Source organism: Nicotiana sylvestris, chromosome 3 (genome assembly GCF_000393655.2).
Source record: "Nicotiana sylvestris chromosome 3, ASM39365v2, whole genome shotgun sequence".
Classification (NCBI taxonomy): Eukaryota; Viridiplantae; Streptophyta; class Magnoliopsida; order Solanales; family Solanaceae; genus Nicotiana; species Nicotiana sylvestris.
The window spans coordinates 189,141,516-189,163,288 of NC_091059.1; positions in this window are offsets into that span (position 1 = coordinate 189,141,516).

Below are 21,773 nucleotides of genomic sequence, written 5' to 3' on the forward strand. Positions count from 1 at the left end.
TGAGTTTAGCGACAGATGAAAAAAATCGTTAAAGCATGGTTTTTGAAAATCAAGTAGTGACAGTAGCTTAACGAGATGCTGGACAAGTATTTAAAATAGCACGATTCTTGGCAGAGAATAGTAACCCAGTAGTTTAAAAACATAATAGAACAAGAATTAGAAAATCAGTGAGAGTAAATAGATGCACAATTTCAAGATTTTATTTCCAGATAGAGCGGGAGTTTTTTTAATAAAACAGAGTGAACTTCAGCAAGAATGGGAGCAGTAGAGTTGAAAATTATAAGAGGCTGATTGGTCTTAAACCGGTAAAACATTATTAATCGATTCTTATTAGCCAAAAGTTTGTCTAGGCATCGTATGCGTTGCCTAATTACCTTAAAGGGGGTGAACATGTATATTAATTCCAGCTTTAAAAGGACGCAGTTAACCAAAGTTGTATTATTAGATTAAACATACTGGTGAGACGTTCAACAATTGCAACTCAGAAAAATTAAAAACCCTAAGTAACAGGATGTCTAATACACATAGAAGCTCCTAAAACGTGGTCTCTAAATGCTAATGAGAATGCAATAGTAATTTTATAATAGTTACTTGTTGGTTATTAACTAATCATGATTATGAAATGAGTATAATAATAGACTGAAAGTAAAGAGCCTAAAATAGGATTACTAATATGTGAGATACATGTCCTATACATGATATCTATTGCGCATGTGGGTAAATAAAGTCCTATAAGCATGTTTTCTACCCATTACCTGAACTAAGCATGCATAACCCCTCCCATATTCACTATTTGACCCCAATCATTCGTTTACAAATTATTACAAACCAAGGATAGCCGAATTATGGTAATAAAGAATAACAAATAAGAAGTTATTCTATAGGGAGCCTTCATCCAGGCCCAATCTTCCAACCTCACTCCTTTCGAGTTTCATAGCCTTTGCCATGGTCTGGGTGCGGCAAAGCTCCCTAAGGCCCCATTGGGTCCCTGGCCAATACCAGCACCCAAAAATTTACCAAAAAATGTTGAACTAGTGCAGTCTGGAATTACCAGCCTTGTGCATCAAAGTTCAGTGAGTACTCAGAGGTACCCAAAGCAATGCTTACACGAAGGGGGTAGAACCTAATATCTAAGAGTAGTGAGAGTGCGTGATATAGTTTTAAGGAAATTGAGTTGAGAAAAAAAACAGTTTAAAAATGATCCATATAGAATCAGTTCTTGAAAGAAAAACAATAGAAGAGTGTGACAGTTTTGTAAGAAGGTGAGTAGGACAATCTCATAACTAGAATATCACACATAGTTCAGGGAAGCAAACACAAACAGGGGAAAGGGGAAATGGGGACAAGTAGTTCACATGTAAGAGCATAGTTGCACATACGTAGACATCAGAGACAACATTTCGGAACTTAAACAGTCACAACACATTTCATCCCAAAGTGCTCATGGAAGAGGTTCAGGATTATTTAGTAGCTAGGAAGGGTCGTGAATACATACTAATAACGTACTGGGGTTAGGGGTAAGGAAAAACTGTATTAAACAAGTAAGGGAAGCAGTAGACATGTTGAATTAAGGGAAGGGTAATCACATCAATGAACTAGCAAAGAGGCACGCTAATTGCAATGAAAGTACCAGAACTATAAGTAGAAGCATAAAAGAAATAAGAGAAAGTGCAATATGCATAAAAACATGTTGTTTTGGAAGCTGTAAATCAAATAGGAGACATACCAGTCAAGAGTGGGATAATAGAGCAGTAGTGTGCAGGGAAGTAGAGCAGTAGTGTGCAGACCAAGAGAGAAGCAATGTATAGAGCAATAAAATAGTAGAGTAACAAGTTACTCAGTCTTGGCTTTTAGCCGACTAGGTAACCAGTAGTCAATAAGAGAAGCGAGCGAGAATGTGTAGGAAAGTAAGAGAGAATAGTGAGTATGCTTGTGTGTGTTAGAGAGAGTTCAGAACAATGTAGTTGTTCGTCTGTTATGCTAAATAGAGGGTAGAGTATTTATAGTTTTGAAAACAAGTAGAGAATAGGGTAACAAGTACACAATTATAGAAGCAATACCAATTGGAATCAATCACAGGACCAAACTCCTTTTAATTAGGGAGTCATGATTCGAATGGTTACAAGTTATATCAGATAAGGAAAGAATCACTTAGACTACTGAATCTACCGTAATAGGAGTAGTAAAGCATGTAACATGTAATAAGGGCCAAATACATAATATTTCAAGTAAGGAAAATATATACTGAATATTCGAAAGTATGTTTATGCGTATAAATATGGTAAAAATATAAATTAACTCTGAAAATTAGTCAAAGAATCACGAATGAGACTAAAATCACAAGAAATTAGTTCTAAGTAAGGAAAGTATCTCACAAATAAGGAAGTGATTCAAAATTTGTGAAAAAATTCTAAGGAAAACATATACAAAATCAGGGATTCGAAGAGATGCACAGAATCAGCAGAATATTTGGTAAACAATGAATAAGACCTATTAAACACAATAAGCACGAAAATCAGAGAACCCTAAGCAAGAAATCACAGAAACAGTAGAAGGTTGGAACCCTAACAACAAAATTAAAGCATAGAACTCGGAGGATAACCCAGAAGATCACACAAACAAGAAAATAATATAAACACAAACATATAGTACTCAAAATCAGAAGATAAAGTGATTTCGAAGAGGGGTTCAGAAACGCAGAGTTTGATAAAAAGGGAACAAAACGTTTAAAACTTGAGTAATCGTAAAGATCGAGTAGAGAGTAGTGTAAAACATAAAGGTGTGAGTTAAAATCGTTTAAAAAATACAGAGATTTAAGAGGTCTGGGTAGAGATTAGGGTTTCATAAGAAACCAGTGAGAAGTAGGAGAAACCTGGCTGTGAAACTCAGCAATAATGGTGTTCATAGCACCATCGGACCAAAACCCATCGGAGAAAGACCGAAGACGAACCAGGCAAAGCATTCAGTGACCATCTCGTATGGTGGAGGCTCTTGGGGTCTCCAGGATAGAGGGAATCAACGAGATAAGGTTTCACGGCGGCTGGTGGTCGAAAGAGGTGAGGCTGGAGGTGGCCGGATAGATGGTGAAGGCCATAGGAGAAGAACCAGAAGGTTCTAGAGAGAAGGAGGAGAGGAAGAGACCAAGTAGAGAGAGAGACCGGTCTCGATGAAATGAGGGGTCAGGGGTAGTTAGAATTTAATTAAGGAAACGGAATCTAGGTCGTTGATCTCATTTTATCAACGGCTCTGGGCCAAGTTATTCAGAGATTGGGCTGGGCGGATTTGGATTGGGTATTGGGTTAATTAAAAATCTGATAGGGTGGGTTACAATTGGGGCTAAAATTGCAATAATAATAGGTTAGGTATTAAATAGCCAATTTCTCCCTCTTAATTTTATAAAAATAATGGAAATAATTTTAAAAGAAAATTAAAAGTACTGAAACCATTAGTAATACAAAAATACTGGAACTGATTATGCAATTATAAAAATACTATTAATCGAAACATGGGCTATAATTGCAATTATATGCATATTGGCTTTAAAAATACCAAATAAATTTGTAAAAATATTTAAAAATCACCTTAATTATATTTTGGTGTAAATATGAGAAATAAATAAATTATTCACCAAAATGATAATTTTGGAAATAATTATTGGATTTTGCACTACTAAAATAGACAATAAATTGGTTTTGAAAAATCCTTAAAAATTTTGGGAAAAATACCAAAATACTTGGGCATGATTATGTGTGCACATAAATGTTATTTTGATAGTATTTTGAGTGTAAAAAGTACTTAGGGAAAAATTGGGTATCAACAACTGCCCCTCTTTACCCAGGAAGGATGAAAGAGTTGTCGGGTAAAGATAAGATGGCCAATTTTGACCGGAAGTGGCGATTTGAAAGGAGTTCTGACCGAGCTCTAGTTTCTAAGCCGCCTACATATCCCTGGTCTTACAGGAATCAGGCCATATGTAGTTCAGTAACCATTGACGGAATATGCCGATGGAGATTTGAAACGGACGAACGCGATGTTTAGATTGAGAGAGGTTTCTAAAAATCGATAGGTTGCGGGAACCGGAGCGGGATCGCTCCTGCTGAGATGGTCGTTGCTAGCCGATTTACCTGCAAATGAGCAATACGAACATATACTGTGCATAAATTTAAACGTGATGCAAATTCCCATTGGACCATGAATGATGTCTTTGGACGGATAGGGTGACGTCCTTGGACCATGACGTCCCGGGCTATGAAGAGCGTAAATAAAAATTCGCAGGTCATGAAATGATGTTCTCGGGCCATGTAGATGATGCCTCCGAACTATGATGCCTTTGAATAATGATATGCAAAAGATAAAATGGGGTCCTCAAGCCACGGCATGGCGTTCTCGGGCTATGCAAATGGTGCCTCCGAACAATGACGCCTTTGGACAATTTGGCGATCTTTTAGCCCATGAAATGTAGAAGGTGGCGATCTTTTAGCCCATGAAATGTAGAATTTGGCAATATTTCAGCCGATGCAAAACGTAAATAAAAGGTGGCGATATTTCAGCCATGCAAGAGAGATAAGGTGGCGATCTTTCAGCCGATGCAAGAAAATAAAGTGGCGATATTTCAGCCATGCAGGATGGAGACAGAGCTTAGTCTCGAAAGGCAGAAAGGTAGCCTTATGCAATGCAGGAAATGCAGATGGAGGTAGAGCTTAACCTCGGAAGGCAGAAAGGTAGCCTTATGCAAAATGCAGATGGAGACAGAGCTTAGTCTCGAAAGGCAAAAAAGTAGCCTTATGCGAAATGCAGATGGAGACAGGGCTTAGTCTCGGAAGGCAGAAAGGTAGCCTTATGCAGATGATGATGGAGGTAGAGCTTAACCTCGGAAGGCAGAAAAGTAGTAGTATGCAGTGCAAGAATGTAAAAGGACGATTAGTAGTAAGATCTCTTAGTTGATAGCCGATTATGACAATATGACTGCTGGGGAGATTGTGTACGGATAGCAATTGCGGGCACGTGATGGTCCTGAGAAGTTGCATTCTTGGGAAAGTGTGAGTGCATAAATATATCTAATGATATTGTGAATTGAGTGCCTGCATCCAAAGAAAAATCGTGCGTTCTGTAAGGGGAAAAGGTTAGTTCGTCTTCCCCAGGCTCTTGACGTTGTGTGTCATTGGGGTAGCGTCGCTAAACAACAGTAATCCGGATAATAGTTATGCATGATTTAGTAAATATAACGTAAGTATATAATCGAAAATAGTTTTCTTTAGAAACCAACGACTGTGACGTGGTTCCAGACATTGCAACCTCTTTTGCTCCGAAATTTTGAGGGTCCTCCTCAAAATTCTGCCCCAGTTTGTTGAGCGGACATTTCTGACGGCTGTGCTGAATGACTAAAAAAATCATCTTCGGAATTTTGAGGGTCCTCCTCAAAATTCTGCCCCAGTTTACTGTGCTGGCGCTTCTGGCGATGCATGGACTAAAATCAACTTCGGAATTTTGAGGGCCCTCCTCAAAATTCTACCCCAGTTCCAATAGCGGGGGAGAAATGGAATTTTTATTAAATTGTGACCGAACCCATAGGGCTGCCTACGTATCCCCTCTTAAACGGGAATCAGGTCAGGCGTAGTTCAAATTACATCATAAAGGGAATCATAAGTGGTTACACATAGTATCGTTTCACTGCATCTGAATTGATTGGCTTCGGCCAGACTTCTCCATCCATTTCTGCAAGAATAAGGGCTCCTCCAATTAGAACCCGGTGAACCATGTACAGACCCTGCCAATTGGGAGAGAACTTCCCCTTGGCTTCATCTTGATGTGGGAATATTTTCTTCAACACCAGCTGCCCCGGTGTAAACTTCCTTGGCTTAACTCTTTTGTTGAAGACTCTGGACATTCTGTTCTGATACAACTGACCGTGGCAAACTGCATTCATCCTTTTCCCATCTATAAGGGCTAACTGCTCGTAGCGACCTTTTACCCATTCTGCATCATCCAACTCTACTTCTTGTATGATCCTTAAAGAGGGAATTTCTACCTCGGCGGGGATGACCGCCTCTATACTATAAACCCGCATGTAGGGAGTTGTTCCGGTCGATGTGCGGATTGTGGTGCGGTATCCCAATAAGGCGAATGATAACTTCTCATGCCATTGTTTGTGCCTTTCGACCATCTTCCTTAGTATCTTCTTGATATTCTTATTGGCTGCCTCCACAACTCCATTCAACTGAGGCCTGTAGGCTGTAGAGTTCTTGTGTTTGATCTTGAATGTTTCACACATTGCTTTCATCAAGTTTCTATTGAGATTGGAACCATTATCAGTGATAATTGATTCCAGAATCCCGAACCGACAAACAATGCGGTCACGGACGAAATCTGCCACAACCTTCTTAGTAACCGCCTTGTATAATGTTGCTTCGACCCATTTGGTAAAATAATCGATTGCCACTAAGATGAACTTGTGCCCATTTGATGCGGCATGATCTATAGGTCCGATAACATCCAGTGCCTAAGCGGCGAATGGCCATGGTGAGCTTGTTGCAGTAAGCTCGTTTGGAGGCACCTTTATAATATCTACATGTATCTGACAGCGATGGCATTTGCGAACATACCGAATACAATCTGTTTCCATAGTCATCCAAAAATACCCTGCTCGGAGTATCTTCTTTGCTAATACAAAACCATTCATGGGTGGCCCGCAGGTCCCTGCATGCACTTCGTCCAATAGCCTGGATGCTTCTTTTGCTTCGACACACCTTAGTAAACCCAAATCGGGAGTCCTCCTGTACAAGATTCCTCCACTGTGAAAGAAGTTGCTGGATAACCTACAAAGTGTGTGCTTCTGAGTAGAGTTGGCAAGTTTTGGATATTCCCCTGTTGTCAGGTACTCTTTGATGTCATGGAACCATGGTTTTCCATCCGCTTATTCCTCAACGTGGGCGCAATAAGCTGGCTGATCATGAATCTTTACTAGGATGGGATCAATGAAATTTGTATCTGATGCTGGATCATGGACGATAAAGTAGCTAATGCATCAGCAAACTCGTTCTGGACTCTGGGGACGTGCTGAAATTCTATCTTCGTGAACCTTTTCCTCAACTCCTATATGTGATACAAGTAGGGAAGTATCTTAGAGTTCTTGGTTTCCCACTCTTCTCGAACCTGATGTATGAGCAATTCTGAATCCCCGATCACTAGCAACTCCTGAACGTTCATGTCAATGGCCATTTTGAACCCCAAGATACAGGCTTCATATTCGGCCATATTATTGGTGCAAGGGAACTTGAGCTTGGCGGATACCTGGTAGTGCTGGCCGGTTTCTGATACTAGGACTGCTCCTATGCCAACTCCTTTAAAATTCGCAGCTCCGTCGAAAAACAACCTCCAACCATCATAGGATTCTTCAATATCTTCTCTTATGAAAGATACCTCTTCATCGGGAAAATACGTTTTTAGGGGCTCGTATTCTCCGTCCACGGGATTCTCGGCGAGATGATCTGCCAAGACTTGCCCTTTAATTGCTTTCTGGGTCACGTAAACAATGTCGAATTCACTTAGCAGGATTTGCCACTTGGCGAGCTTGCCAGTGGGCATAGGTTTCTGGAAGATATACTTCAGAGGGTCCATTCTGGATATGAGATAAGTAGTGTAAGCACAGTAATGCCTAAACTTCTGTGCGACCCAAGTCAGAGCACAACAAGTGCATTCTAAAAGAGAATATCGGGCCTCGTACGGTGTGAACTTCTTACTGAGATAGTAGATGGCCTGCTGCTTTCTCCCTGTTTCGTCATGTTGTCCCAGAACAAAACCGAATGCTCCATCCAATACCATAAGGTAAAGCAATAGGGGTCTTCCTGGCTCAGGCAGAACCAAGACTGGTGGCGTTGACATGTATTCCTTGATTCTGTCGAAGGCTTTCTAACAATCATCAGTCCACTTGGTAGCAACATCATTTTTCAACATTTTGAAGATAGGTTCACAAATGACCGTGGACTGAGCTATAAACCGGCTGATATAGTTGAGTCTCCCCAAGAAACTCATCACGTCCTTCTTGTTCTTTAGTGGCGGCAATTCTTGGATAGCTTTGACCTTTGACGGATCCAATTCTATTCCTCGATGACTCACGATGAAACCCAATAATTTACCATTAGGAACCCCGAATGCACACTTGGTGGGATTCAGTTTCAGATTATACCTCTTCAGTCTGTTGAAGAACTTTCTTAGGTCTTCCATGTGATCCCTAGCTTTCTTGGATTTGATGATGACGTCATCCACATATACCTCGATCTCCTTGTGTATCATGTCATGAAAGATGGTAGTCATGGCTCTCATGTAGGTGGCACCAGCATTCTTCAAACCGAATGGCATCATTTTGTAACAGTACATTCCCCATGGCGTGATGAAAGCTGTTTTCTCTGCATCTTCCTCATCTATCCATATCTGATGATACCCAGCGAAACTATCAACAAAAGACTGCAACTCATGCTTGGCGCGGTTGTCGATAAGAATGTGTATGTTAGGCAAGGGGAAGTCATCTTTAGGACTAGGCCGATTAAGATCCCGGTAGTCAACACAAACTCTAACTTTCCCATCCTTTTTTGGAACTGGCACGATGTTGGCTAACCATGTCGGATACTCTACTACCCTGAGAACCTTGGCTTTGACTTGCTTGGTAACCTCTTCTTTGATTTTCAAACTCATGTAGGGTCTGAATTTCCTGAGCTTCTGCTTTACCGGCGGACATGTTGGATCTGTTGGCAGTTTGTGAGCTACAATGGATGTACTGAGACCAGTCATATCATCATACGACCAGGCGAATATGTCTTCATATTCCTTTAGGAATTCCGTGTACTCTTTCTTTTCTGATGGTGACAGGTAAACACTGATGCGCGTTTCTTTGACATTCTCTGTATCTCCCAGATTAACGACCTCAGTTTTGTCCAAGTTAGACTTAGGCCTATTCTCAAAATTCTCAACCTCTCTGACGACCGTTTTTGGTATATCATCCCCTTCTGAATCCATATCCATTTGTTGCGTTGTCTCGTTGCAAGTCACAATTGTTGGTTCATCGTCGAGGCAAGTAATAGTAATGTTGTGTAAAATAAAGTGAATGATAGAAAAAATAATAAGAGCGAGATATATAATAAACTGAAATGCTTCGATTGAATTCATAATTGTTTTGAATATCAGAGCTCTTTTCAAAATTAGAAGACAATGCGGAAATAAAATCAGCTAGTAAAAGGTAAAAATGTGATGCATGGTGCTTTTGTTTAGACTTGCTACCCCGAAGCTTTCCGGGCCCTAGTGGTTCTGATTGACCAATTGCTGAGGCGCTCTCCTCGGTTCACAACTTGTATAAAAGGGCCTTCCTCCCCTTCCTCCTTGAAAATAACACAGCAGTCCATATCATCATCCTTCAGGAACAGATTCTTCACGGCTGCCAATGCTTCATCTTCCTCCAACCCATATACAGTATCTGCCGGCTAGAAAGTCTGCTCCAGGTGAGGTATCAGATGCTCCAGTGGGTAGTAGGGACCGCGCCATGGTGGCGACCAGTGATTTAACTCCTCCCAAGTGTACTCATACCCCAAACCAAATGTAGTACCATGTTTCTTCAGCTTGATGGGTTTGGCGATTCCCTGAAGGTTTTTGCCGAGTCCCTTTCCAGGTTCGTATCCACACCAATTCTGGATACTTTCAATCTTGTTATCCCACCATTTATCTCTGTCTACAGCGTTGACTCTTTCAATGTGGTGGTATGTTTCTCCGCCTATTCTCCTTCTGCCTCCAATTATCGGGATGGTCTGGCGACTATATATGGGGTAGCTACCATCGCCATGAATAATCACCTCTTAGTGATTCCATTCGAACTTCACTGCCTGATGCAGGGTCGATGCTACAGCTCCAGCGGCGTGGATCCATGGTCGTCCCAACAGCAAATTGTAAGATTCTGGGACATCCATCACTTGAAAGTCAATGTCGAACCAGGTTGGCCCCATTTTCAAGCATAGGCTTATCTCTCCGATAGTAGACCTTTGGGACCCATCGAAGGCTTTGACATTGATGTCCCCATCTTTGATCTCGTGCAGGCTCTTTCCCAATGTTCTAAGAGTTATCAACGGACAAATGTTGAGGCTGGAGCCTCCATCGATCAAGACTCTAGTGATGAAGTAATCCTCGCATTGCACGGTGATGTGCAGGGCCATGTTGTGACTCAGTCCTTCCGGTGGCAGCTCATCTTCGTGGAAGGTGATTTTGTGGTTTTCCAGTATTTGTCCTACCATATTTGCCATTTCGCCTCCAGTTATGTTGCTGTGCACATAAGCTTCGCTCAATATCTTCATCAAGGCATTTTTGTGTGCGTCAGAGCTCTGTAGAAGAGCTAGGATGGAGATCTGCACTGGTATTTTGTTCAACTGCTCAACGACCGAATACTCCTTAGCTTGTATTTTCCTCTAAAGATCATCGGGCCCAGTTTAAATAGTCCGTCCAGAGGCTTGCATACAAGACTCGGCTAGGTGCTATGGAATGTAAACCCTGCCTGTTATGGTCATACCTTGCGCAGCAATTGCTTCTCCTGTCTTGGTCTTCCCTTTCCTCCTAGCTTCAGTTGTGTAATCCCATAGTATGGCATTTGAGTGGAATGGTGTTATGTCTGACATTGCTACAGGAATAGGTACCCTTGGTGGTAACATAGCAACTTCGAAAGGTGTCGGTGCCTTCGGGAATCCAAACTCAACTTCAATTGGTCTGGGCGCCTTGGCAGAAGAAGGTGCTTCAAATTCAAGAGGTATAGACATGTTTACTTCATCACCCCTGGAGGGCTGATTCTGCACAACAATCGGGTTAAGTGTGACTGCCGGTTTCTTTGGCTCATCATCCTCAGTAATCAATCCTATCGACCCCTTAGGGTCCCAATTATCTTCGATCTCGATCATGTGAATATCTCCGCCTTTGTGATCAGGCAGAGGGTTGTTGCGGACATTAGGAGCAGGCTCCTTTGCTGCGATAACCTTATTTTCGATCAGAGTTTGAATCTTGCCCTTCAATGAGCGGCATTCGTCAATGGTGTGACCTTTCATGCCGGAGTGGTACGCACAGGTCTTATTAGGGTTGACCCACTGAGAAGGATTTTCTGGAGTTGTGGCAGGGATAGGGGAGATGTAACCAGCAACTTTAAATTTCTCATACAACTGGTCAATTGGCTCAGCGATGGTTGTATATTGTCTGGGAGGTCTGTGGTCAAAATTTGGTCTAGGTCTAGGGAGATTTTGGCGAGTGGGAGGTGATTGGTAGTGAGAGGGTTGGACATTATAAGCTTGGTAAACAGGTGCAGGTTGAGAGTATCTGGGTGAAGTGGGTTGATATGTGGGGGTTGGAGATGATTGGTAAACGAGCGGTGGATTTTGGTAAGAGGGTGCGGGTGCTTGGTAATTCGGGATAGGCTGATATGTAAGTGGAGGTGACGGGTAAGTGTGTTATTTTAGTGGTAATTTGGCTCCTTGTGCGACCATCACGGCACTCACATCCTTCTTCTTGGACATGCCACCAGACTATAAAGCCTTGTTGGTGGCCTGCAATGCTTCAAGATTAGTAACCATACCATTCTTAATGACTTCCTCAATTCTTTCTCCCAGCTTGATGATATCGGAGAATTTTTGGCCCTCGATCAGCATCAACCTCTCATAATATTGTGGATCCTGAGCCCGGACGAAGAATCTGTTCATCTGTTCCTCTTCTAAGGCCGGTCTGACCTTAGCAGCCTCTGATCTCCAATGAGTAGCATACTCGCGGAATGTCTCGATAGGCTAATTCTTCAAATTCTGGATGTAGAATACATCCGGTGCATTCTCTGTATTGAATCGGAACATATCCATGAAATTTGATGTCATACCTACCCAGCTTATCCATTTCTTGGGGTCCTGACTGATGTACCAGGATAAAGCATCCCCTTTCAGACTTCTCATGAAGAGTTTCATACAAATTTTCTCATTCCTTCTGACTCCGACCAGTTTATCACAATCGTCCTCAATTTGGACTCTGGGATCTCCCGTGCCATCGAACATTTCAAACTTGGGAGGTTTGTACCCCTCCGGAAGTTCAACATCTGGCTGAATGTAGAGGTCCTCATAATTCAGCCCCTCTATACCTTTGTTTCCTTCCATGCCCTGGACTCGGCTGGTCAACTTCTTCAGTTCTACTGCCAAGTTTCTGATAATAGAGTCTTTGTCATCAGACTCAGGTGCACTTGAGATTGGTTGAGTGTAATGGGGTACGGTATCTACGTAGATGGGAGTGTTGTGGAGGTGGTCGTTTGTGGTGTTCAGTGGTTCAGGAATGAGTAGTGGAGTGTTGTATGGAGTGTGGCATGTGTTGCAGTGTTGAGCATGAGTGGGTTGCATCTGTGGTTGTGGGGTGTTCTGTGGAGGTGCGGGATTTTGAGCATTTGGAAAGTTGACATCAGGAGCGGTGAGAGAGAATGATAAATTTGCCAAGTTCCGAACTTGATCCAGTTTTTCTCGGAACTTCAATAATTTCTGCTCAAGTTGGGCAGCAGTTTCCTTAGTAACCGGGGTATCCTGAGGAATCTCAATTCTTTCATTTTCCTTTCTGGCGCTTGAATCTCCCATCCTGCCTTTGTTCTTGTTCCGGATAGGACTTGGAGGAGGAGGAGGTGGAGGGCACTTGGATCTAGTACTATATGATGATGGTGCCAGAATGCACGAACTAACCTTTGGGGAGGGGAATAATAAAAGAAAAGAAAAATAAAATAGGTAACAAGTTAGTGCGGATTATGAGGAAAAAATGTTGCAGTATTTAAACATATTGTGCAAGAATATAAATTGTGTCCTAATTTGGGTGCCTCGTTATGCCCGAGGTAGGCCTAGCGACAAGTTAATTTGGAGAACTTATAATTCTAAATGCCTCATTTTATTGACAAAAATAAGACGAATCCCAAAACGACACTAAAATAGTGGAAAGTAAAAATATCACTAATGGCCATTGGCCTTATTACATTAAAAGCGAAAAGAAAAACTCCTAACTACTTGGTCCCAGAAGGACCTTCTTTAGGTTGAATGTTCTCGTTGATCAAGTCCTCCAACTCGCGTAGATTTTCCAGGAAAAATGCTATCGCTAGACGTTCTCCTTTGCCTTCCTCAGCATTTTGACAGTCGATGACTCTTTTCCTCACTTTCCCTTCCAATTCCAGCAAGCTGTACTCCAGGAATTCTAGCTTCTCTCTAGCCTTAGTGACTCTCTCTTTCCATTCGTTGATTTGGTTGCTCGGTTGGAGGTTTCTCCACCAAGTCTGCAAGAGTGAAGGTATATTTACCATACTGAAGTTAGGAACTTTGTCATTCAGTTTCTGCAAAACAAATGGGTTAAGATCTCACCCCCACCGGACTCTACTATTTAATACCAATAATCAGCATAACAAGCATTTAGTTCTCCAAATAAATGCACAGAACATGTAGGTGTCCGTTTGGGTTTCAGGGAAACCCGATGGACTTTGGACAAGGCTATCTTAATGAGTCATTATGCGGACAACATAACTGACTCGGCTAGGTATGACCATGATGCATGTACAATTGAACAGAGTAAGGATTCTATTGGGGTATTAGATAGGTACCCTTGAGCGGACAACTCAAGAGGTAAAGGCACGGAACCGTCGACTGCACCGCTGATCGACTGGTTTTACCGCAAATATGCCTTTGCCGAATTTAAAGGGTGATAATATTGGAAGAGCGCAACCACTCATTATAGGCGTTGTTATGGTATTTGTTTGGCACGAGTGAAATATGATGTTGAAGATGCAGTTTACAAGAATAAAACAAATTGACATGTATTTCCACATAAGATAAATGATTACAATAATTGCAGTAATTACAACAGTATTGAAATAAAGCAGTAAAGGAAAGCATAAAGGAAAGAAAAGACATGAAGAGCCAAGTCTGTTTCGTAGTGAAAGAATAAAAAACAGTAAATAAAGCAATTAATGAGATAGTAAAGTCACAAGCAACATGCAATGGTAAAATCCTAAAGAATCCCCAGCAAAGTCGCCATGCTGTCGACGCCCCCTTTTTCTATGGGTCGAAATCGGGTATACGACACTGGGAGGACAACTCTATTCCCTTTCGAGAATTGGGTTTAGAAGTTGAAGAGTCGCCACCTAATGATTATAGTGCATTAGGACACTTTTTAGAAGAGTCTACGATGAAGAGAACAGAGATTAGGGTAAATTGTGACTTTACAAGTAAACAATCAAGGCTCAAATAAGGACTTGCATACAACATTGCAATTAGGTTGAAAACTTTTGAAGGCAAGTAGAGAAGGCAGAAATTTATGAAAAAGGATTTGAATAGCTTTACAAGAAGAGATGAAAGCAAATAAAGGGAAGAGGGTCCCAGGTTTATGATTAATATGGATCACTTCAATGCAATATCCAGCAATCACTCCTCAGAAGAGAGGTCGCACGTGATATTAGCGCATCGGTAATCATATCCATATTCTACCCTTCCTATCCCATAAAGGTTATTTAAAATGCATGATTTGGTCTCGAAAGCTTATTGCGTGCTATTACCCGTCCCATCCTATAAGTCCTAGAGGGTATTTAGGACCACTATTCCTACAAGGTAAGGACTAGGCTGAACCCTTAGGTTTAAAGGACAAAATGTTAAGCGACATACATAACAAGTAGGAATACACATAAAGGGAACACAAAGGCAAATAAAAAGCTCACAGATTCCTCCACAAGTAAACATGTAATCAGCACGTCTCAAACACATTTAAGGTCTCAAAGATAGGAGTTTTCAGAAAATAGGAATAGATAACAGCAGTTGAGTTTAGCAACAGATAAAAAAATCGTTAAAGCATGGTTTTTGAAAATCAAGTAGTGACAGTAGCTTAACGAGATGTTGGACAAGTATTTAAAATAGCACGATTCTGGGCAGAGAATAGTAACCCAGTAGTTTGAAAACATAATAGAACAAGAATTAGAAAATCAGTGAGAGTAAATAGATGCACAATTTCAAGATTTTGTTTCCAGATAGAGCGGGAGTTTTTTTAATAAAACAGAGTGAACTTCAACAAGAATGGGAGCAGCAGAGTTCAAAATTATAAGAGGCTGATTGGTCTTAAACCGGTAAAACATGATTAATCGATTCTTATTAGGCCTAAAGTTTGTCTAGGCGTCGTATGCGTTGCCTAATTACCTTAAAGGGGGTGAACATGCATATTAATTCCAGTTTTAAAAGGACGCACTTAACCAAAGTTGTATTATTAGATTAAACATACTGGTGAGGCGTTCAACAATTGCAACTCAGAAAAAATAAAAACCCTAAGTAACAGGATGTCTAATACACATAGAAGCACCTAAAACATGGTCTCTAAATGCTAATGAGAATGCAACAGTAATTTTATAACAGTTACTTGTTGGTTATTAACTAATCGTGATTATGAAATGAGTATAATAATAGACTGAAAGTAAAGAGCCTAAAACAGGATTACTAATATGTGAGATGCATGTCCTATACATGATATCTATTGCGCAAGTAGGTAAATAAAGTCCTATAAGCATGTTTTCTACCCATTACTTGAACTAAGCATGCATAACCCCTCCCATATTCACTATTCGACCCCAATCATTCGTTTACAAATTATTACAAGCCAAGGATAGCTGAATTACGGTAATAAAGAATAAAAAATAAGAAGTTATTCTATAGGGAGCCTTCAGCCAGGCCCAATCTTCCAACCTTACTCCTTTCGAGTTTCATAGCCTTTGCCATGGTCTGGGTGCGGCAAAGCTCCCTAAGGCCTCATTGGGTCCCTGGCCAATACCAGCACCCAAACATTTACCAAAAAATGTTGAACAAGTGCAGTGTGGAATTACCAGCCTTGTGCATCAAAGTTCAGTGAGTATTCAGAGGTACCCAAAACAATGTTTACACGAAGGGGGTAGAACCTAATCTCTAAGAGTAGTGAGAGTGCGTGATATAGTTTTAAGGAAATTGAGTTGAGAAAAAAAAACAGTTTAAAATGATCCATATAGAATCAGTTCTTGAAAGAAAAACAATAGAAGAGTGTGACAGTTTTGTAAGAAGGTGAGTAGGACAATCTCATAACTAGAATATCACACATAGTTCAGGGAAGCAAACACAAACAGGGGAAAGGGGAAATGGGGACAAGTAGTTCACATGTAAGAGCATAGTTGCACATACGTAGACATCAGAGACAACATTTCGGAACTTAAACAGTCACAACACATTTCATCCCAAAGTGCTCATGTAAGAGGTTCAGGATTATTTAGTAGCTAGGAAGGGTCGTGAATACATGCTAATAACGTACTGGGGTTAGGGGTAAGGAAAAACTGTATTAAACAAGTAAGGGAAGCAGTAGACATGTTGAATTAAGGGAAGGGTAATCACATCAATGAACTAGCAAAGAGGCACGCTAATTGCAATGAAAGTACCAAAACTATAAGTAGAAGCATAAAAGAAATAAGAGAAAGTGCAATATGCATAAAAACATGTTGTTTTGGAAGCTGTAAATCAAATAGGAGACATACCAGTCAAGAGTGGGATAATAGAGCAGTAGTGTGCAGGGAAGTAGAGCAGTAGTGTGCAGACCAAGAGAGAAGCAATGTATAGAGCAATAAAACAGTAGAGTAACAAGTTACTCAGTCTTGGCTTTTAGCCGACTAGGTAACCAGTAGTCAATAAGAGAAGCGAGCGAGAATGTGTAGGAAAGTAAGATAGAATAGTGAGTATGCTTGTGTGTGTTAGAGAGAGTTCAGAACAATGTGGTTGTTCGTCTGTTATGCTAAATAGAGGGTAGAGTATTTATAGTTTTGAAAACAAGTAGAGAATAGGGTAACAAGTACACAATTATAGAAGCAATACCAATTGGAATCAATCACTGGACCAAACTCCTTTTAATTAGGGAGTCATGATTCGAATGGTTACAAGTTATATCAGATAAGGAAAGAATCACTTAGACTACTGAATCTACCGTAATAGGAGTAGTAAAGCATGTAACATGTAATAAGGGACAAATACATAATATTTCAAGTAAGGAAAATATATACTGAATATTCGAAAGTATGTTTATGCGCATAAATATGGTAAAAATATAAATTAACTCTAAAAATTAGTCAAAGAATCACGAATGAGACTAAAATCACAAGAAATTAGTTCTAAGTAAGGAAAGCATCTCACAAATAAGGAAGTGATTCAAAATTTGTGAAAAAATTCTAAGGAAAACATATACAAAATCAGGGATTCGAAGAGATGCACAGAATCAGCAGAATATTTGGTAAACAATGAATAAGACCTATTAAACACAATAAGCACGATCAGAGAACCCTAAAAAAGAAATCACAGAAACAGTAGAAGGTTGGAACCCTAACAACAAAATTAAAGCATAGAACTCGGAGGATAACCCAGAAGATCACACAAACAAGAAAATAATATAAACACAAACATATAGTACTCAAAATCAGAAGATAAAGTGATTTCGAAGAGGGGTTCAGAAACGCAGGGTTTGAAAAAAAGGGAACAAAACGTTTAAAACCTGAGCAATCGTAAAGATCGAGTAGAGAGTAGTGTAAAACATAAAGGTGTGAGTTAAAATCGTTTAAAAAATACAGAGATTTAAGAGGTCTGGGTAGAGATTAGGGTTTCATAAGAAACCGGTGAGAAATAGGAGAAACCTGGCTGTGAAACTCAGCAATAATGGTGTTCATAGCACCATCGGACCAAAACCCATCGGAGAAAGACTGAAGACGAACCAGGCAAAGCATTCAGTGACCATCTCGTATGGTGGAGGCTCCTGGGGTCTCCAGGATAGAGGGAATCAACGAGATAAGGTTTCACGGCGGCTGGTGGTCGAAAGAGGTGAGGCTGGAGGTGGCCGGATAGATGGTGAAGGCCATAGGAGAAGAACCAGAAGGTTCTAGAGAGAAGGAGGAGAGGAAGAGACCAAGTAGAGAGAGAGACCGGTCTCGATGAAATGAGGGGTCAGGGGTAGTTAGAATTTAATTAAGGAAACGGAATCTAGGTCGTTGATCTCATTTTATCAGCGGCTCTGGGCCGAGTTATTCAGAGATTGGGCTGGGCGGATTTGGATTGGGTATTGGGTTAATTAAAAATCTGATAGGGTGGGTTACAATTGGGGCTAAAATTGCAATAATAATAGGTTAGGTATTAAATAGCCAATTTCTCCCTCTTAATTTTATAAAAATAATGGAAATAATTTTAAAAGAAAATTAAAAGTACTGAAACCATTAGTAATACAAAAATACTGGAACTGATTATGCAATTATAAAAATACTATTAATCGAAACATGGGCTATAATTGCAATTATATGCATATTGGCTTTAAAAATACCAAATAAATTTGTAAAAATATGTAAAAATCACCTTAATTATATTTTGGTGTAAATATGAGAAATAAATAAATTATTCACCAAAATGATAATTTTGGAAATAATTATTGGATTTTGCACTACTAAAATAGACAATAAATTGGTTTTGAAAAATCCTTAAAAAATTTGGGAAAAATACCAAAATACTTGGGCATGCTTATGTGTGCACATAAATGTTATTTTGATAGTATTTTGAGTGTAAAAAGTACTTAGGGAAAAATTGGGTATCAACAACTGCCCCTCTTTACCCAGGAAGGATGAAAGAGTTGTCGGGTAAAGATAAGATGGCCAATTTAGACCGGAAGTGGCGATTTGAAATGAGTTCTGACCGAGCTCTAGTTTATAAGCCGCCTACATATCCCTGGTCTTACAGGAATCAGGCCATATGTAGTTCAGTAACCATTGACGAAATATGCCGATGGAGATTTGAAACGGACGAATGCGATGTTTAGATTGAGAGAGGTTTCTGAAAATCGATAGGTTGCGGGAACCGGAGCGGGATCGCTCCTGCTGAGATGACCGTTGCTAGCCGATTTACCTGCAAATGAGCAATACGAACATATACTGTGCATAAATTTAAACGTGATGCAAATTCCCATTGGATCATGAATGATGTCTTTGGACGGATAGGGTGACGTCCTTGGACCATGACGTCCCGGGCTATGAAGAGCGTAAATAAAAATTCGCAGGTCATGAAATGATGTTCTCGGGCCATGTAGATGATGCCTCCAAACTATAATGCCTTTGAATAATGATATGCAAAAGATAAAATGGGGTCCTCAAGCCACGGCATGGCGTTCTCGGGCTATGCAAATGGTGCCTCCGAACAATGACGCCTTTGGACAATTTGGCGATCTTTTAGCCCATGAAATGTAGAAGGTGGCAATCTTTTAGGCCATGAAATGTAGAATTTGGCAATATTTCAGCCGATGCAAAACGTAAATAAAAGGTGGCGATATTTCAGCCATGCAAGAGAGATAAGGTGGCGATCTTTCAGCCGATGCAAGAAAATAAAGTGGCGATATTTCAGCCATGCAGGATGGAGACAGAGCTTAGTCTCGAAAGGCAGAAAGGTAGCCTTATGCAATGCAGGAAATGCAGATGGAGGTAGAGCTTAACCTCGGAAGGCAGAAAGGTAGCCTTATGCAAAATGCAGATGGAGACAGAGCTTAGTCTCGAAAGGCAAAAAAGTAGCCTTATGCGAAATGCAGATGGAGACAGGGCTTAGTCTCGGAAGGTAGAAAGGTAGCCTTATGCAGATGATGATGGAGGTAGAGCTTAACCTCGGAAGGCAGAAAAGTAGTAGTATGCAGTGCAAGAATGTAAAAGGATGATTAGTAGTAAGATCTCTTAGTTGATAGCCGATTATGACAATATGACTGCTGGGGAGATTGTGTACGGATAGCAATTGCGGGCACGTGATGGTCCTGAGAAGTTGCAATCTTGGGAAAGTGTGAGTGCATAAATATATCTAATGATATTGTGAATTGAGTGCCTGCATCCAAAGAAAAATCGTGCGTTCTGTAAGGGTGAAAAGGTTAGTTCGTCTTCCCTAGGCTCTTGACGTTGTGTATCATTGGGGTAGCGTCGCTAAACAACAGCAATCCGGATAATAGTTATGCATGATTTAGTAAATATAACGTAAGTATATAATCGAAAATAGTTTTCTTTAGAAACCAACAACTGTGACGTGGTTCCAGACATTGCAACCTCTTTTGCTCCGAAATTTTGAGGGTCCTCCTCAAAATTCTGCCCCAGTTTGCTGAGCGGACATTTCTGACGGCTGTGCTGAATGACTAAAAAAATCATCTTCGGAATTTTGAGGGTCCTCCTCAAAATTCTACCCCAGTTTACTGTGCTGGCGCTTCTGGCGATGCATGGACTAAAATCAACTTCGGAATTTTGAGGGCCCTCCTCAAAATTCTGCCCCAGTTCCAATAGCGGGGGAGAAATGGAATTTTTATTAAATTGTGACCGAACCCATAGGGCTGCCTACGTATCCCCTCTTAAACGGGAATCAGGTCAGGCGTAGTTCAAATTACATCATAAAGGGAATCATAAGTGGTTACACATAGTATCGTTTCACTGCATCTGAATTGATTGGCTTCGGCCAGACTTCTCCATCCATTTCTGCAAGAATAAGGGCTCCTCCAATTAGAACCCGGTGAACCATGTACAGACCCTGCCAATTGGGAGAGAACTTCCCCTTGGCTTCATCTTGATGTGGGAATATTTTCTTCAACACCAGCTGCCCTGGTGTAAACTTCCTTGGCTTAACTCTTTTGTTGAAGGCTCTGGACATTCTGTTCTGATACAACTGACCGTGGCAAACTGCATTCATCCTTTTCCCATCTATAAGGGCTAACTGCTCGTAGCGACCTTTTACCCATTCTGCATCATCCAACTCTACTTCTTGTATGATCCTTAAAGAGGGAATTTCTACCTCGGCGGGGATGACCGCCTCTGTACTATAAACTTGCCTGTAGGGAGTTGTTCCGGTCGATGTGCGGATTGTGGTGCGGTATCCCAATAAGGCGAATGATAACTTCTCATGCCATTGTTTGTGCCTTTCGACCATCTTCCTTAGTATCTTCTTGATATTCTTGTTGGCTGCCTCCACAACTCCATTCATCTGAGGCCTGTAGGCTGTAGAGTTCTTGTGTTTGATCTTGAATGTTTCACACATTGCTTTCATCAAGTCGCTATTGAGATTGGAACCATTATCAGTGATGATTGATTCCAGAATCCCGAACCGACAAACAATGCGGTCACGGACGAAATCTGCCGCAACCTTCTTAGTGACCGCCTTGTATAATGCTGCTTCGACCCATTTGGTAAAATAATCGATTGCCACTAAGATGAACTTGTGCCCATTTGATGCGGCATGATCTATAGGTCCGATAACATCCATTGCCCAAGCAGCGAATGGCCATGGTGAGCTTGTTGCAGTAAGCTCGTTTGGATGCACCTTTATAATATCTACATGTATCTGACAGCGATGGCATTTGCCAACATACTGAATACAGTCTGTTTCCATAGTCATCCAAAAATACCCTGCTCGGAGTATCTTCTTTGCTAAGACAAAACTATTCATGGGTGGCCCGCAGGTCCCTGCATGCACTTCGTCCAATAGCCTGGATGCTTCTTTTGCTTCGACACACCTTAGTAAACCCAAATCAGGAGTCCTCCTGTACAAGATTCCTCCACTGTGAAAGAAGTTGCTGGATAACCTACAAAGTGTGTGCTTCTGAGTAGCGTTGGCAAGTTTTGGATATTCCCCTGTTGTCAGGTACTCTTTGATGTCATGAAACCATGGTTTTCCATCCGCTTATTCCTCAACGTGGGCGCAATAAGCTGGCTG